At 38.4% G+C, this 15131-nt stretch overlaps 1 protein-coding gene and 1 long non-coding RNA gene across 4 annotated transcripts in view; one reads left to right on the top strand and one right to left on the bottom strand.

The window, feature by feature from the left end:
* Positions 1-1697, top strand: part of LOC309486858 — a 4539-nt gene extending 2842 nt beyond the window's left edge. The window contains exons 2-3 of the long non-coding RNA XR_014201706.1: positions 191-922; positions 1376-1697. This is a non-coding gene — a long non-coding RNA (uncharacterized lncRNA). The remainder of the gene's footprint in view (positions 1-190; positions 923-1375) is intronic.
* dst (dystonin) overlaps positions 1-15131 on the bottom strand; it is a 200758-nt gene that overhangs the window by 165854 nt on the left and 19773 nt on the right. The window lies entirely within an intron of this gene.

Here is a 15131-nt window from a genome sequence, read left to right as displayed (position 1 = left end):
TGACCAATCAGTGATCTGCAGTGTTTGCACGTCACATTTTAGTATCAGTACGGTACGCTTGGAACCTCAACAGAGGTGGTACCATTTAAAGCGAGCCGAAGCGAGCCGTACCGTACCGTACCACGCAGTGGAAATGCGCCATAAGTGAGCCGTACCGAACCGAGCCGTACCGTACCATGCAGTGGAAAAGCGCCAATATAAAAACAATATTTTATTTAAACCCATGAAAATGCAGATCCTGTTGTAAATATTAGTGAAAAATCACTTTCTAAAAGTGTTGTTCCAGATTTTGACTCATTAACGCTGCATTCCACAATACATAGCTTACATTTCTAACATCTGATTTTGGAAAAGTGAATCTTAAAAAAAAATCTCACTTTAAGTCAGACGTCCAACTAGGAAACAAGTATGGAAATCCACAACTCCGGTTTTGAGACGGGGGTAAACGACAGCTCAAACGTGCTTGTTTATTCTCATGCAAGCCTGTTTGAGCTTTCGTTGAGCATATTAATGTGATCAGTGTTTATATGGGAGTAAATTAAAACTCTTACAGCCTGGTTTCACAGACAGGGCTTAAATTAAGTCAGGAGGATTAGGCTCTAGTTCAATTAGGACATTTAAGTAGCTTTTATAAACATGCCTTAGAAACAAACATTTCTGGTGTGAATCTTCAGACAAAGAAAATGACATGTTTTAAGATCTGCTTTCAGTTAAAACAGTCTGAGACTGGACTCAAGCCTCGTCTGTGAAACCGGGCATTCATCATTTAAAGCGATCATTCTCTCATGGGTTTCTTTTAAAGCTTGAAAATTTAGGTTGATTGGACTTTCAATGGATGTACAATAATGAGAAAATATTAAAAATATCTTCATTTGTGTTTCGAAGATGAACAAAAGCCATATGGATTTGGAACGTCATGAGGGTGAGTAATTAATTAATGACAATTTTTCTTTTTTGGTTAACTAACCCTTTAAGATTCACTTTTAAGCAAAACATAAAGTCTCATAAATTTCTGCATTGCATGATGATAAATGCAGTTTAGCAAAGGTTTGCAGAGACATGTAAGTAAATCTCAGTAAATGATAATAAAGGTGTAGTACAGAATAAATACTAGAATTACATCACACTTTGAAAATCTTTGTTTACAACCGAACGACTGCAAAACAAGTGACAGGACTGCTGACATCATCCAAATGTCTGGAAATCAAATGCCTTCATGGCTGCATTGTTGGAAATACCTAGAAATGATGCACATCTGTCTTTCAATGGAATGAAATTGACCATGCCACAAGATTTGAAGTGTTTAAAAACATAAGAAACAAACACACAAGGCCATGCAAGATAACCGGCAATTGACGTTCTCCTCATTCCACAGCAGTGAGAAACCCAGAAGGCAAGGTCAGCATGTGAAACACATTCATGAGACAGAGAATCCTCCCAGCTGACATGAACGCCTTCATATGGGCCAAACAAACAGCCTGAAGAACTGAAACTACTGTTCTCCACAACCTCTCCCACTTCTACACCATATCACATCCCATACCCTTCACGGATAAAGCAACACCACGATGCATTTCACTGCACTGTTCATTTTAAATAAACCAGGTGATGTTCTCAGAACACTGGCAGGGAAAGCTTTCTCAACGTTATGAAAATGTTAGCAGAAAAACATTATTTATAAATTGTTCGTGAACCACAAGAACCACAAAAACCACAGGGGTTCTTGTTTCAGAACGATCCGAGAACCTTCAAAGTAACATTCCCATAATGTCTGCAAAATGGACATTCCCTTAATGTTCGCATAACTGAGAGAAAAACATTAGTAACACTTTTATTTTAAGGTGACGTAGATATGTTACTACATGTACTTACTATAGTAATATAGCATAATTACATGTAACTAACCTTTAAGTCCCCCAGTATTCAATAATTGTATCCCCTAAAACTCATCTCTGATCACAAAAATTACCTATTTAAACGTTTTTTCCTCGAAAAACTGCATGAATATGCAAATGAGCCCCGCCTCCACTCACTCCCTCAGCTCAGAGATCCACTGGTTGACGATCACACGTTGATCTGATTGGTTACAAGGTAGTTTGTGACGTCAGAAACACCAGCGATTTCAAAGCGTGTTTTTGAGACTGTCTTTGGTTCACTGCAGTTTTAAGGAGGAAATACTCAGCAATGCTGTCGACTTATGAACTTACACATGGTTTGTCTTAAAGCATATTAAAAACACCACATAGACACATAAACAACATTAAAAGCTGGATTTTCACCACAGGGGGACTTTAAACCAAACCCTAACCATAACTCTATTCATGTAGTTACTTAATATTACTTTTTTATATAACTGTACTTATTTGAGTAAGTACAATTAAACTACGTCACCTTAAAATAAAGTGTAAACAAAACATTTTTAAAACATTTTTGATTGTTTAGAGAACATTCAGAAATATTGTTTTCTTCAACATATTTTTGTTAGCTGGGTTCCTCCATGGTTTATATCGGGAGGAATCTAGTTTTGTCACATCGCAACCCACAACTTACTTCACAGTAGATTTGCTGTAACTGTATTTTTAAAAAATATAACTAATTAATAATTAATCAATAAACACATTCACCCAGTATATATTTACGGTATATGTTTGCACTTATTGCACTATAGTTTTACCTTTTTAGTTTAGTAATATGAGAACGGGAATGTTAAAGCTGCCGTCTGCAACATTTTTTTGATCATATTCAGTGAAATTGACACTATAATCCAACAGAACAACATAAATAAGATGGTTTTAGAAAAAAACCCGAGCTTCTAACTCCACCTGGAGCGTGTTATTTGTTTCGCAAAAATCCAGCGCTCCCGCTTCATCAGGTCCAATCAGCGCAGGGGGGTGTGAGATCTGACTGTCAATCACAGGTCGTGCACACGCCACAGATCCCCCCTCACTCGCGCACGTTAATATCACATGCACACGCCACGCCTGAAGTTCGCCTGGAGATTGCATGAAGCGTGATGGCGGAGAGAAAATCTACTAACAAGCTTCCAATTCCTCGGTTATTGCTATCTATGGATAGATTAGCCAGGGCAGCCTACCTCCGAGTCCATGGTGTTGATAGATGCTGAAGAGACGGACGCGTTCACAGAAAATCAGGTACACACGCACAGTGACGCACTGACGAGCACGACCTCGATGGGAGGGTGCTCGCTGGTAGTGGGGAGGGGCATGAGAGTTGTAAACATTCAAAATTTTGGCTAATCGACCCAGACAGCAATTCTTTGAAGTACCATGTAAATACTAGAGTATATCATTATTATGGTAATCGTTTAGTGTCATATTTGCAATGAGTTTGCTGCTTTCAGAAACCGCATTTAGTCAGAACACATGGAAGTGCTGAATCGGGGTCGATAAGGGCTTTTGCACCAGAGGAACCTTTCCATATTTTCTAGAACTATTGGTGGAAGTTCCCGGTTATCGGCGTGTTCGCATCGCAGGGACTAGGAACGAGTTTAGTTGTAGGAACTTTATGGGGGAAATAAAATAGTCGGTCTAAACCAGCGCTATAGGATCTACAGTGACGTTAGTGTTCGCTGATTGACCGAGCGCTCGTGAAACACCAGCACCCGCCATTTTTAAACACACAGATTATATATTTACTTCAGAAACTAACTCTACGAACATGGAAAACAGTGATAGATTGACCTCTTGACCTTTACGCTGAGGAGAAAACCCAACACAACTTTGAGGAGACCAAGAGAAACATGATTATGTATTTCTGCTCAGCAACACTGGACAGCAATCACACGACACATGCTAATACCTTTTCATTACTGTCTACTTTCTATGTATAACAGTTGTATCTAATAACATATCAGACAGGAGTGTTAGACAGATCGTACACTAATGAACACGGAGAGTGTGAGCGCTGTGTGTTCAGTCGTTCTCGGCGCCGTCAAAATAAAAGTCACAACAACAAGCGAGTCTCACGTCACTTCAGAGTTCCTACTGGCGCTGCGAACGCAACCAGGAAAACGTTCCTAGGGGAACCACTAGTTCTCGGGGAACCATCCTGGAGGCTAGATCCTAGAACTACCCGGAGCGAAAGCCCCTAATGGTGAACGATGAGTCCAGATGGTGTAGTTACGGCATGTAACCAGCAGGAGTAACATCACCAAGCTCACCAGCAAATCCTGGATCCAGCCGCCGTGTCTACATTAGCATGGCATTATAAGAGCTTTATCTTTATCAGGTTAAAAGTCTCAAGCGGCAAACAAGAGAGTTAAAACTGGCGAGATCCATTAGCTGCAGGATGTCCTCCACCAAACCCCCTCTCAGCCCTGATTCACTAGATAATGGTGTGATAATGTTGCATGGTCAGTAGAGAGATCAGAAGAGAGCTTGGGTCACATGACTGGGATGTGTATTGATTACCACCTCAGCCATTAGGACTCAGATGTTCAAATGAAGCTCTCTGAGGGATCGGCTGTGACGATACTGAGAGGTGGAGGAAGAACAACTACTGTGCATTACTGTCACAGGAGAAAAGAGCACTATTAATAAAAATTCTTATTCTTTATGGAATATTGCAGTATTTATTATAAATGATTTATCCGTGCAATCTTTCCTGGTAGTCTTGAATCAGCATAACTTCCCCTCCCTCTTACAGCGACATCTCTTCTCTTCTCTTCTCTTCTCTTCTCTGATGATAATAATAATAATCATCTTTATTTTCTATAGCACCTTTAAAAGTTACATCTCAAAGCGCTTCACAAAAATAAGAAAAAATAAAAGAGAAATACAACAATATAAAAGAAAAGCATTCATAAAAGAGAAGTACATTCAAATATACAATACAAATATAAAACATGTTTTTAAAAAAATTCCATAATTAAATGATATGGAAAAAAATTTTTTGATGAGGGCGGGGCAACCTGTCACTCACATGAGATCCACCAATAGCAAACCACAACCGCCTTTAAAAGCTAAAATCCTCATTTTATCAAAGGATATTTTATTTACAGAATTTCCATTTGTTTAATGAGTCCCCATACTGAAGGAAAGGCTTTCAGAAAGACAAGAAATCTTTCTGCATCTACTTGTTCAGGATTTAGGGAGGGTTATGAGACTCATGCTGAGTCACTGCTCACTATGACTAAGGAAAAATCCAGATCTGATGTTCAGTTCTCTTCCTCCAACCTTAAAGAAATGGTTTTATGCAAAACTAAATTACTATTAGCATAATAGCATATTGGCATAATACTATTTCTGCTGCATACTGTGCATTATATTTGAATTTTATCTATGCAAAGAATACCCAGATTTCCCAAAATGTGCAACCAGATCACATTGATCGAAATACTGTATCCCACAATGCAATATGCTCAACTTGACCTTTCATTTCCAATGTGACAAATAAACTAGTACTGATATCAACCTCTTCAGATCACCAAGAGTTCAGACATTTCTACACAAAATTGCACTTAATTAAAGGTGCAGTGTGTAATTTGTAGCCGCATCTAGTGGTGAGGTTGTGAATTGCACCCAACAGAAGTTACAGTGGCCGACAGGAAGTGATGTCGTCGTCTGACAGCAGAGAGCAGAGTCCTGCACGGGTCCGATTTTGTAAATCCGCACCCGCCCGTACCCGCGGTGCTTAAAACCAAATCCAACCCGTTATCCGTCAACAGCACTAATTAAAATCCGCACCCGACCCGACCTGCTTAAAATAGAACCGACACCCGACCCGCACCCGAAATTAAATCAGTTTAGCCAATCACATTAGACACACTTTCAAAAATGTTAGTCGCCAGGTCATACAGAAGTTAAAACGACAATTAACACAAGGACAACTTCAGCCGAAGCTGTCAAAAGGCCGGTACATGAAGAACATGGCTAACGTTACCACAAAACTGAGTAGCCTTATAACATTTTACCAATCGAACAGACGCGGCTACAACACTGACGTTATATGCCACGCAATTTCGTCTAGCCTACATCAGACAATTGCAAGCAGATCGCGCGCGCGCGGTTATAATGAATTTTTAAAAGTGAAAGTAGCCTAGGTAACGTTATAGATACTGGGAGGGTGTGGGCACAAATAAACTGATGTGGATTTTAAATTATTTTATTAACTTGAAATAAAGGCATATTTTTGTAGATGTGTTCCTAAAAATATGCATATATTATTTTTACGTTTGCATGTGATTGTTTTAAACCCGTGTTTAGACCCATGTTTCCCCCGTGTCCGACCCGACCCGCACCCGTATCCGACACAGTTGGATATTTTTCACCCGTTTAAGCAAAATTTGCGGGTCACCCGCAGTGTCTTAGTCTTAGTCTTTTGGACGAAAATGCTTTTTTAGTTTTAGTCACATTTTAGTCACTTATAAACTTGATAGTTTTAGTCGACGAAAACGCGAAAAGGTTTTAGTCAAGTTTTAGTCAATTTTAGTAAAAAAAAAAAAAAAAAGTAGTCTTTAAAAAATTAATTTAGGTTAAAAAGTATTGGAAATGGGCTTAGGTTTGACAGGTTGTAGCAAGTGTTGCAATTCATAAAACAACAGTTAACCTTAAAACCTTTGCATAATAAACTAGACTTTCTCATTGATGGAGATGCAGTGCTGCCAAGCTGTAGGCTACTTCATTGTCGCATTGGGCAGAAACCTTTTATCCCCATATTTCAAGTTATATTTTTTCCATGATTCATGAATTGATGCTCTTCTAAAATTTCAGCACATTGGCTATTTTCATCAGTAATCACAGTAATAAAGGAATGGTTTACAGTTTAAACAGCAAAAAACTTTGAGCTACTACAACATTACACACAGATAAAGTGGTAACAGTGGAATCACAGTTTTACTAAAAAAAAGCCAGGAATAAAAACATTCTTACTTTGGCAATTGTGGCTTTATTATATAATTAGTTCAATAATAATTTATGTTATAATCTAAGTTATATAATAATTATATATTACTTTGTACCAATTAGCCCACTAAACTAATGCTCGGACACACTCGGTCTCTCTCGCGCACTGTCGCTCGCTCGCGCAGTTCGTTTCGCTTTTGTCCAGTCCGGCTCCTCATATCGAAGATGTGTGGCGAGTGACTAGCCGCAGCCGCAGGTGTGTTGTTGTTGTTGTGTGGAATCTGATGCGCGGCATGGCGGCAGCCGGGTGGTGGACGTACCCAAAACAAGGGTAGGAAGCGGCAGCATTGCTGATCCTTTTTTTTTTAGCTCAAAACAGATCAGATTTCACGCAAAATAGGCAGAAATGACATGCATTGTGAACGTCAGACTTAATAATTTTCGTTCCGTCTCGTCTCGTCAACGAAAACGTCTCGTTATGTTTTAGTCACCTTAGAGCCATTTTTAGCTAGTCATCGGCGCGTTATCGTCATAAAAAAAAGGTGCGTCAACGAAATCATTTCGTTATCGTCATCGTTGACGAAAACAACATTGGTCACGCGTCGGGTACCCGCGGGTACCCGCACCCGTGCAGGACTCTAGCAGAGAGTAGCCAGTTAAGCAATGAGGTTTCTTTACAAAGATAAATTAAGAAATTATGTTTACTTAATTATTCAGTAAAACAAGATGTTATTGCGAATATTATTGTTACTTGTTCATCATTGTGTCAGTGTTTTATTCGCTGACTTTAGCTAGCTTTTCTGCACGAAGAACAACATAGTGACGAAACGCGTTTGTCCGTTCAGGGCCACCGTAGAAACATGTCGATGTAAGGGGACCCTTGGTGTGTGTAGAGAGAAATGGCTCATTATAAGGTAATAAAAACATGACAGTTCATAAAGTAAGATCTTTATACACCACTGACAACATAGTTATGTATATGATATTGTATTTCTGTCAACAGATCCTCCTAAATATTACACAGTGCACCTTTAAGTGCAAAATGATATGATAACTGACTCACTGAATTTCATGTGTACCTAATGAGTTAGTTCATAATACATTTATTTATACACTTGAAATGTTAAATATTTATTAGTATTTATGGAAATTAAAATGAACCTACATTAATAAATGCTTTTATTGTTATTTAATTTTATCTATTGCATTAACTAATGTTAAATGTTATATAACAATTATAATATATAATATATAACCCAATATTACATACTACGCAAAATATTGCATTAGAAACAGCCACCCTTTGGCATATAAATTATAAAATTTGTAGAAGGGTAATTATTGTTAGCTAAAACAGAAACTATTAAAACATTTCTGTTAATTGAAATAAATATGAAATAAAATAAATTGTAAATATTATCCTAGTTGAAAAAGAAATGGTGCCTTGAAAATAACCTAAAATAAGTTTAAGTTGAACTGGAAATATATAAAATAAATAACAATATAAATTAAACAGCAATGTTATATATAAATAATAATAATAAAATGGCAAAAGCAAATAATGACATTACTAAAAAATTTAACTAAATTTAACATGAAAAACTAAAATATAAAAATAAAAGGCAATTCAAACTATAATAAAACAAAAAACAAAAATTGGGAAAGGGTTTTGCATGACAACAACAGGTTTCCCTTTTTGCCCCCATTTTTCACCATACATACATCGCGTGGGAATTGGGAAAGGTACAGTATTTGAAATATATGAATGATGAGTTGTCTATCTCATTTCTGTCCTGAGGCTGCACATCTGATTCTGCAGCACTGGGTGTGTTCCCGCATCCCAGTCCCGAGGGGCGGAGCCTGAGTGATCACATGACTCACTCAGACAGAGCTGAGCTGTGTGGAGCAGGGAGCGGCTCGCATGCTGAGCACACTAACACACACTAACACACACTGACCTCATCTAACAGCCAGTGAGCGTTATCATCCCAATCACTGCTCAGCCACTTTCTGTCCTGCTGCAACTGTTTCCCATTTATAAGCAGAAACAGCTGGGATCGTCGTCAGGAAGCCAGTTTTGATCAATAGCCAATGCATTCTTAAGACCAGACGTTTGCTCTCTAAGACAGAGCGTCCACTAGTCTTTGTTTTCAGTATTGGTGAGGATGAAGAAACAGAAATAATATGTTACACACTAAAATTTAAATGAAGTTAATCCAGTTAATTCATAATGAATCATAACAACAACTTCCGATGTTTGAATTAATTTTGTTCTTGGATTGTTTGTTTGTTTGTTTGTTTGTTTGTTTGTTTGTTTGTTTTCCAGTGGCCGTTTGCATTAGATTTAGTAAAGTCTGCTGTTTTGCCGGGAAGAGCATCTGCAGATCCGTCGATGACATCATGTCATGCACAGCTGTGCCGGCTGGTCCTCGGGGAAATGACATCAGACTTGGGTAACGCTTGAGGAAACGGGAAACGGAGACGCTATTTTTTTTACCTCCCAACATTTACAATTATTTTAATAATTAGATTTAATATAAATATAAATAAATAAATATAAATTTTAATTAAAGTGTCATTTTATTTAATTAAAATTATTTTTAATATTAACAATATTTTCCTATTTTTATATTGCTGAATACGTCAACATACAATACACCACACTGTAACTAAATATAAGGACTGATTTCCTAAAGCATATTAGCTCCAGTATGCACAATGAGGACAGCTTCTGATTCCTGGACTAGCATTTATCAGTGCATCAGTTTATAAGGGATAAAATTACCCTTAGAATTACCTTAATAAAATAATAAATGGATGCTTAAAAGGAAAATTAAATAAATACGGTATCAGCACTTTTGCTGAAGTTTCTAATGAGGCCTTGAAAATACAAATCTGTTTCTTTTTATGCTGAATGCAACAGATTTGATCAGTTCAGTTTCTCTCTGATTTTAGTATGACTTTAAATTGCATCTTTTACCATTATCAAACGACAATGGTTTCCATTCGGTCACCGGTCAGAAAAACTTGTTATTGTTGGTTGAGATGCTCAGACAAAAACAGCTTTTGAAAGAGCCACAGCGTGTCTTACTTATACTTGTGTCTGCATATTAATCTCAGATAAGAGAAAGTGTAAGAGCCCAAAAATAAGACACTTCAGCTTAATGTAAATGATCATACCCTTGTGACGCCACCGATCTCTCAATCTCCTCAACGGTTACATAACTTCTCTCTGGGCGGATTGTTTGAGCTGACAGAAGGATTTGCCGTCGCTCCAGTGAAGACGAATGGACTGAGAAAGACCCCTGACTGAGGCGGCATGTGTGGGACGGGATTGCTGTGGGCATGTTAGTGTTAAACTCTGTAACCGCCCCGTAAAGATCATCCCAGGACATCCCATTATTCTATTCACACAATCCAACAGCACACACAGCTACTTCTGTCACAATTATTACGTAATTATTACGTAAATCATGATTATTTGACCTATATGAAGGGATAGGCTTCAGCACTGTGACCCAATGATGGATGGATGGATGGATGAATAGATAAAGGGATGGATGGATGGATGGATGGATGGATGGATGGATGGATGGATGGATGGATGGATGGATGGATGGATGGATGGATGGTTGAATGGATGGGTGGATGGATTGGAAGTATGGAAGGAGGGATGGATGGAAGGAGGAATGGAAGGGTGGGTGGATGGATGGAGGGATGGATCGATGGAAGGAGGGATGAATGGATGGATGGATGAATAGATGGTTGAATGGATGGGTGGATGGATTGGAAGGAGGAATGGAAGGAGGAATGGAAGGATGGAAGGAAGGAGGGATGGATGGATGGAAGGGATGGATGGATGGATGGATGGATGGATGGATGGATGGATGGATGGATGGATGGATGGATGGATGGATGGATGGATGGATGGATGGATGGATGGATGGATGGATGGATGGAAGGAGGGATGGATGATGGAAGGAGGGATGTGGATGGATGGATGGATGGAAGGAGGGATGAAGGGATGGATGGAGGTATGGATGAAGGGATGGATGGATGGATGGATGGATGGATGGATGGATGGATGGATGGATGGATGGATGAAGGGATGGATGGATGATGGAGGTATGGATGAAGGGATGGATGGATGGTAGGGCTGCACAAGTAATCAAATTTTACTTGATCTTACCACGCCCCCCCCCCCCCCCCCCCCCACCCTGTCAGACCAGCCCAGTCTCACGGCAGTTCGTTTTCGTGTGTACACCAGTGGTTGGGAACCTATGGCTCGTGTGGCTCGCAAGGTCTCTCACCCTTTACCAACAAACGATAAAAAAAAATAAGACGTGTGTGTTCAGTGCTGTTCGCGAGTGTCACGAGTCACCACAGCAATCAACCAAACGCTTACGTTTCTGTGGTAACCTAACAGTTACAGCTCCTGCACTGGGATTCAAGCAGAGCAGCTTGTTTAAGGTGATGGCGAAATTCATTTTAAAACAGCAATGAAAATGTAAAAGTAGGCTTTATAAACTTTAATATATCCTTTTATTGAAACGGGTGCTTTGCTGTGCAAAGAGAAACATTTCACCCGTTGGCCGCTGGTACTTTCACTTTTGCCGCAGAGACCCTTTATGTCCTATAAATGTATCGTATTGTTGATAATCCGCGCAGATTTCAGTTGACGATTATGTAAAGTTAATAACAAAACATGAATGAGAAAGAAAAGAGCAGGATGTGCTATTGAAAAGAAATATTAAAAGCACGATAAGCCGCGAAAGAGAACTGAATTCTACTGACAGGATGCTGCGCACGCGCTCCGAGCGCAACATAGTAGTCTTTGTCTTCGGTTGCGCGCCTGAACGGCCAAATAAACATTTCAAAATGCCAAGCCGAGAATTCCCGTTGCGTAAACACAGTAGATGTAAGTAGCTACAATGTGCACTCTCCCTGTCTCTTCGTGATCGTCAGCACCCCCCCCCCCCCCCGACGATATCATCGTCCATCGCGATGTTTTACTGTAAACATCGTCAACTGCCAATTTAGGGGACATCGCCCAACCCTAGATGGATGGATGGATAGGAGGAGGATGAACACAAAGACAGGCTTCATGCCTCGTGTGGATGTGATTCAATGAGTATAAAATCACAATAACAATGAGTCAGCCAGATATGGCCAATGCTTATACTGTCAGAGGAATGAGGGGAATGTTCTTTCACTCTTCTTTTCCTCTGTATGAATGATGTAATGATGCTCCAGCATGGATGTTAAAGTCGTTTAATGGTTTATGGTGGATTATGGTGTTATGCTTTTCCCCATGTTCATCTGTGTTTAGTGTGTACTGTTGCTGTTAGATCATGATAAAGCTCCAGTTCTTCTCTATATCAGTGTCAGTGTTTCTGAACTCCTGAAACGCCTCCATTGTAGTCTTGAGTTTCTTCCGGGAACGAACACGTCACAATATTCCTCATTTAAATAATTAATGCGCAGAATAAAGGGGCGGGGCCTGGTTAAGTTAGTTAGTAGCAAACAAGACACACCTGGGAACAATCAAAGAACTAATCAACAAGAAAAACTACAAAGGACTACAAATCAAGGCACTTGGACAGGAAATACAACAAAAGTCCAGACAAGACATAATGGGAAAAAAAAATCTAATTGAGATTTTTCAATATAATTTTTACATTTTCGAGTGATTTGCTCGCAACGCCTGAGAAACCCCGTGGTGAGGAGCAGAGAGTTCGCTCAGAGTTGGAGTAAATCACTCCGCAGAAGTAACAGTGCTTCGCCTTCTGAGAATATAGTTCCCAGTATGTATACGGTTAGAAGATGGTTGTGTCTCATGTGACCTTGTTATTCGTACACACTGTGACTATACAAATCACAACATGTTTCACGGAGATGAAAAGCGTATGTATGGACTTATCTATCTCTGGGGGATACGGTGAATAAGCTAAAGTCCCAAAAAGTCGGCGTGTTCCTTTAAATCACAGCTTTTGCAATTTAATAATGACACAAAGTCATATTGCTATTTCAGGTTGTTGTTGTTGTTGTTGTTGTTGTTGTTGTTGTTTTTTAAATCCTGCAGTCTTACAATATACTATAATCTCGTAATATTTGCCAGTCCTTTCAAATGATGCGTCAAGGAAGAGATTGTGCTTTGTGGGATATAATATTGTGCACTTTATACTGCATATTTTGGCAAATGAGGTTATCCAGATATAGACACTGCCTTTTGTGCACAAATGCATTTTTTCAACAAATCCAAAGAAATAGAAACCATTCAATAAATGAAATAGCTAGAAGAAACAAATGTCCAAGACATTCATCTACACACAGCTGATCCCCATTAAAGTCTCTTTTCATCATGTTTGTGAACTGAGATCATCTAAGGACTATGACATGAATATTACCAAAGGCTATGTGAAGTAAATGGACTCTTAGAGACTGTCTGATAAACAAGAAAACAGTGAGGAAACTGTTTTAGAAAGTCAAAAGGAATCCATTTATATGAAGATCATTAGCGGTGTTTCCTAAGGCAAGCAGAACATTAATATCGCTCATATTTGAGGTTAGAGAACAAACCCCTAACCCTGTATATTCAATCTGACATTGTGAAAAATATGTGACTTTAATATTGCTCAGATATCAAGGCATAAAAAAAGCAGACTGCTGAAAACATTGTGTCATTAGCCCCAGGTGTTATTTAATCAGTCTTCTGAGGTGTAATGATCGCACTGGGCCATATTGTGATTCTGCTTTTATTGAAATGTACAGCTTGTTTGCACTTTTCTAAGCGACTGAAGTTGAACTTTTGCCTGCAGAAGGGCAAAACAGCCCAGAGATTTACAATGAATGAGCGACCCAAATTCTCCAGCGCAGGATATAATAGAGACTGGGAGGTGGGCTCTTTTGAGCCAGTAAGCAACCAGTTAGAACACCCTAGCAACCGCATAGCAATGCCCTAGCAACCGCATAACAATGCCCTGGCAACCACACAGAAAAAACGACTTTTGAACAGGCAACCACCACTGACATGAACGTGAAAAAGCGCAGTTAGTAATTCACTGCAACATTACCCCTATAAAGCCTGTAGGCACAATATTGAAGAACAATGTGATATGCGATAACTCATTAAATAATGCGATATTCAATATCCTAATGCGATATTATCCTACATTAGGTTTATTTAACAACAGAAACTGAATAATCAAACGTAGAAATAAAACACTGTTTAGTTTTCACTGTATGAATTAAATATATACTGATTCTTATTAAAGCTAAAGTTATTCAGCCGAGAGCAGCGAGTGATTTTCTCTTCGTCTTTTCTTCATGACCACAGTTATTGCAAGCCGTTGTGATATGTATATCACGATATATACATTTGCGATATTTCAATATATTGTGCAGCCCTAAAAGCCTGCTGTATCATATTTCGAATGCCTCATGATTCAACATTTTGCTGAAAAACCTGTTGCTACTACATTCCTTCTGTAATCTGATTGATAGATTTTTAGCAAGTACTTTTAGTATAATTGAACAAACGTCCACCTTCGGCTCGTGCTTCACGTCTGATTTTAATAACGTAACAATGATGTTATGTAATGTTACGTAAACTCAAGAAAAACTTTTATATTGTTAGCAATATTTCAATAGTTTTTAGAAAAATCATCAAATGTGAGGATCAAATATGATCGTCAGGCTTTTGAAGAAGGTTTATTTGTTCACCTGTCAATCATATTGCAATGCATTATACGATTTAAAACTACTGGCAGTAATATATTGTCAGTAATAGAGAGACAACTTACATATTTAAATGTATTTTATCTAGGATGATCTGCTATACTGTTATAAAGATCTCATTGATTTACAGTATAAGTGATAAGAATTGAGTCTTAATATCAGCATCTGCACAAAATTGAATTTTTTCTTGAAATGAATTGTATTGAGGTCTTTCTTCTTCTTCTTCTTTGAGTATGAGCTCCATATTCTTATAATATCATATTATATGATACATAATAAATGGGCCTGAGCTATTCAAATATGATACTCAACTCAACTAAAAACACAAATGCAAACCTTTTTTTCCAGAGATCAAATAAATAATCTGATCTTTTTAAGTTTTTTTCATATGTCAGGGATAAAAACTTCTAATATTCTAATAAAATCTTCAAGGTAATATGCTGGAGCTAAAAATACATCATGGTTTCCATAACACAGATAAAAATCTTACAGAAACATTTTTGAATCTGAAAAAACAAAGACCTGATCATC

The sequence above is a fragment of the Leuciscus leuciscus genome (assembly GCF_965113295.1).
Source record: "Leuciscus leuciscus genome assembly, chromosome: 22".
Lineage (NCBI taxonomy): Eukaryota > Metazoa > Chordata > Actinopteri > Cypriniformes > Leuciscidae > Leuciscus > Leuciscus leuciscus.
The sequence above is the reverse complement of the archived record's forward strand: the minus strand, read 5'-3'. Positions and strand labels throughout refer to the sequence as shown.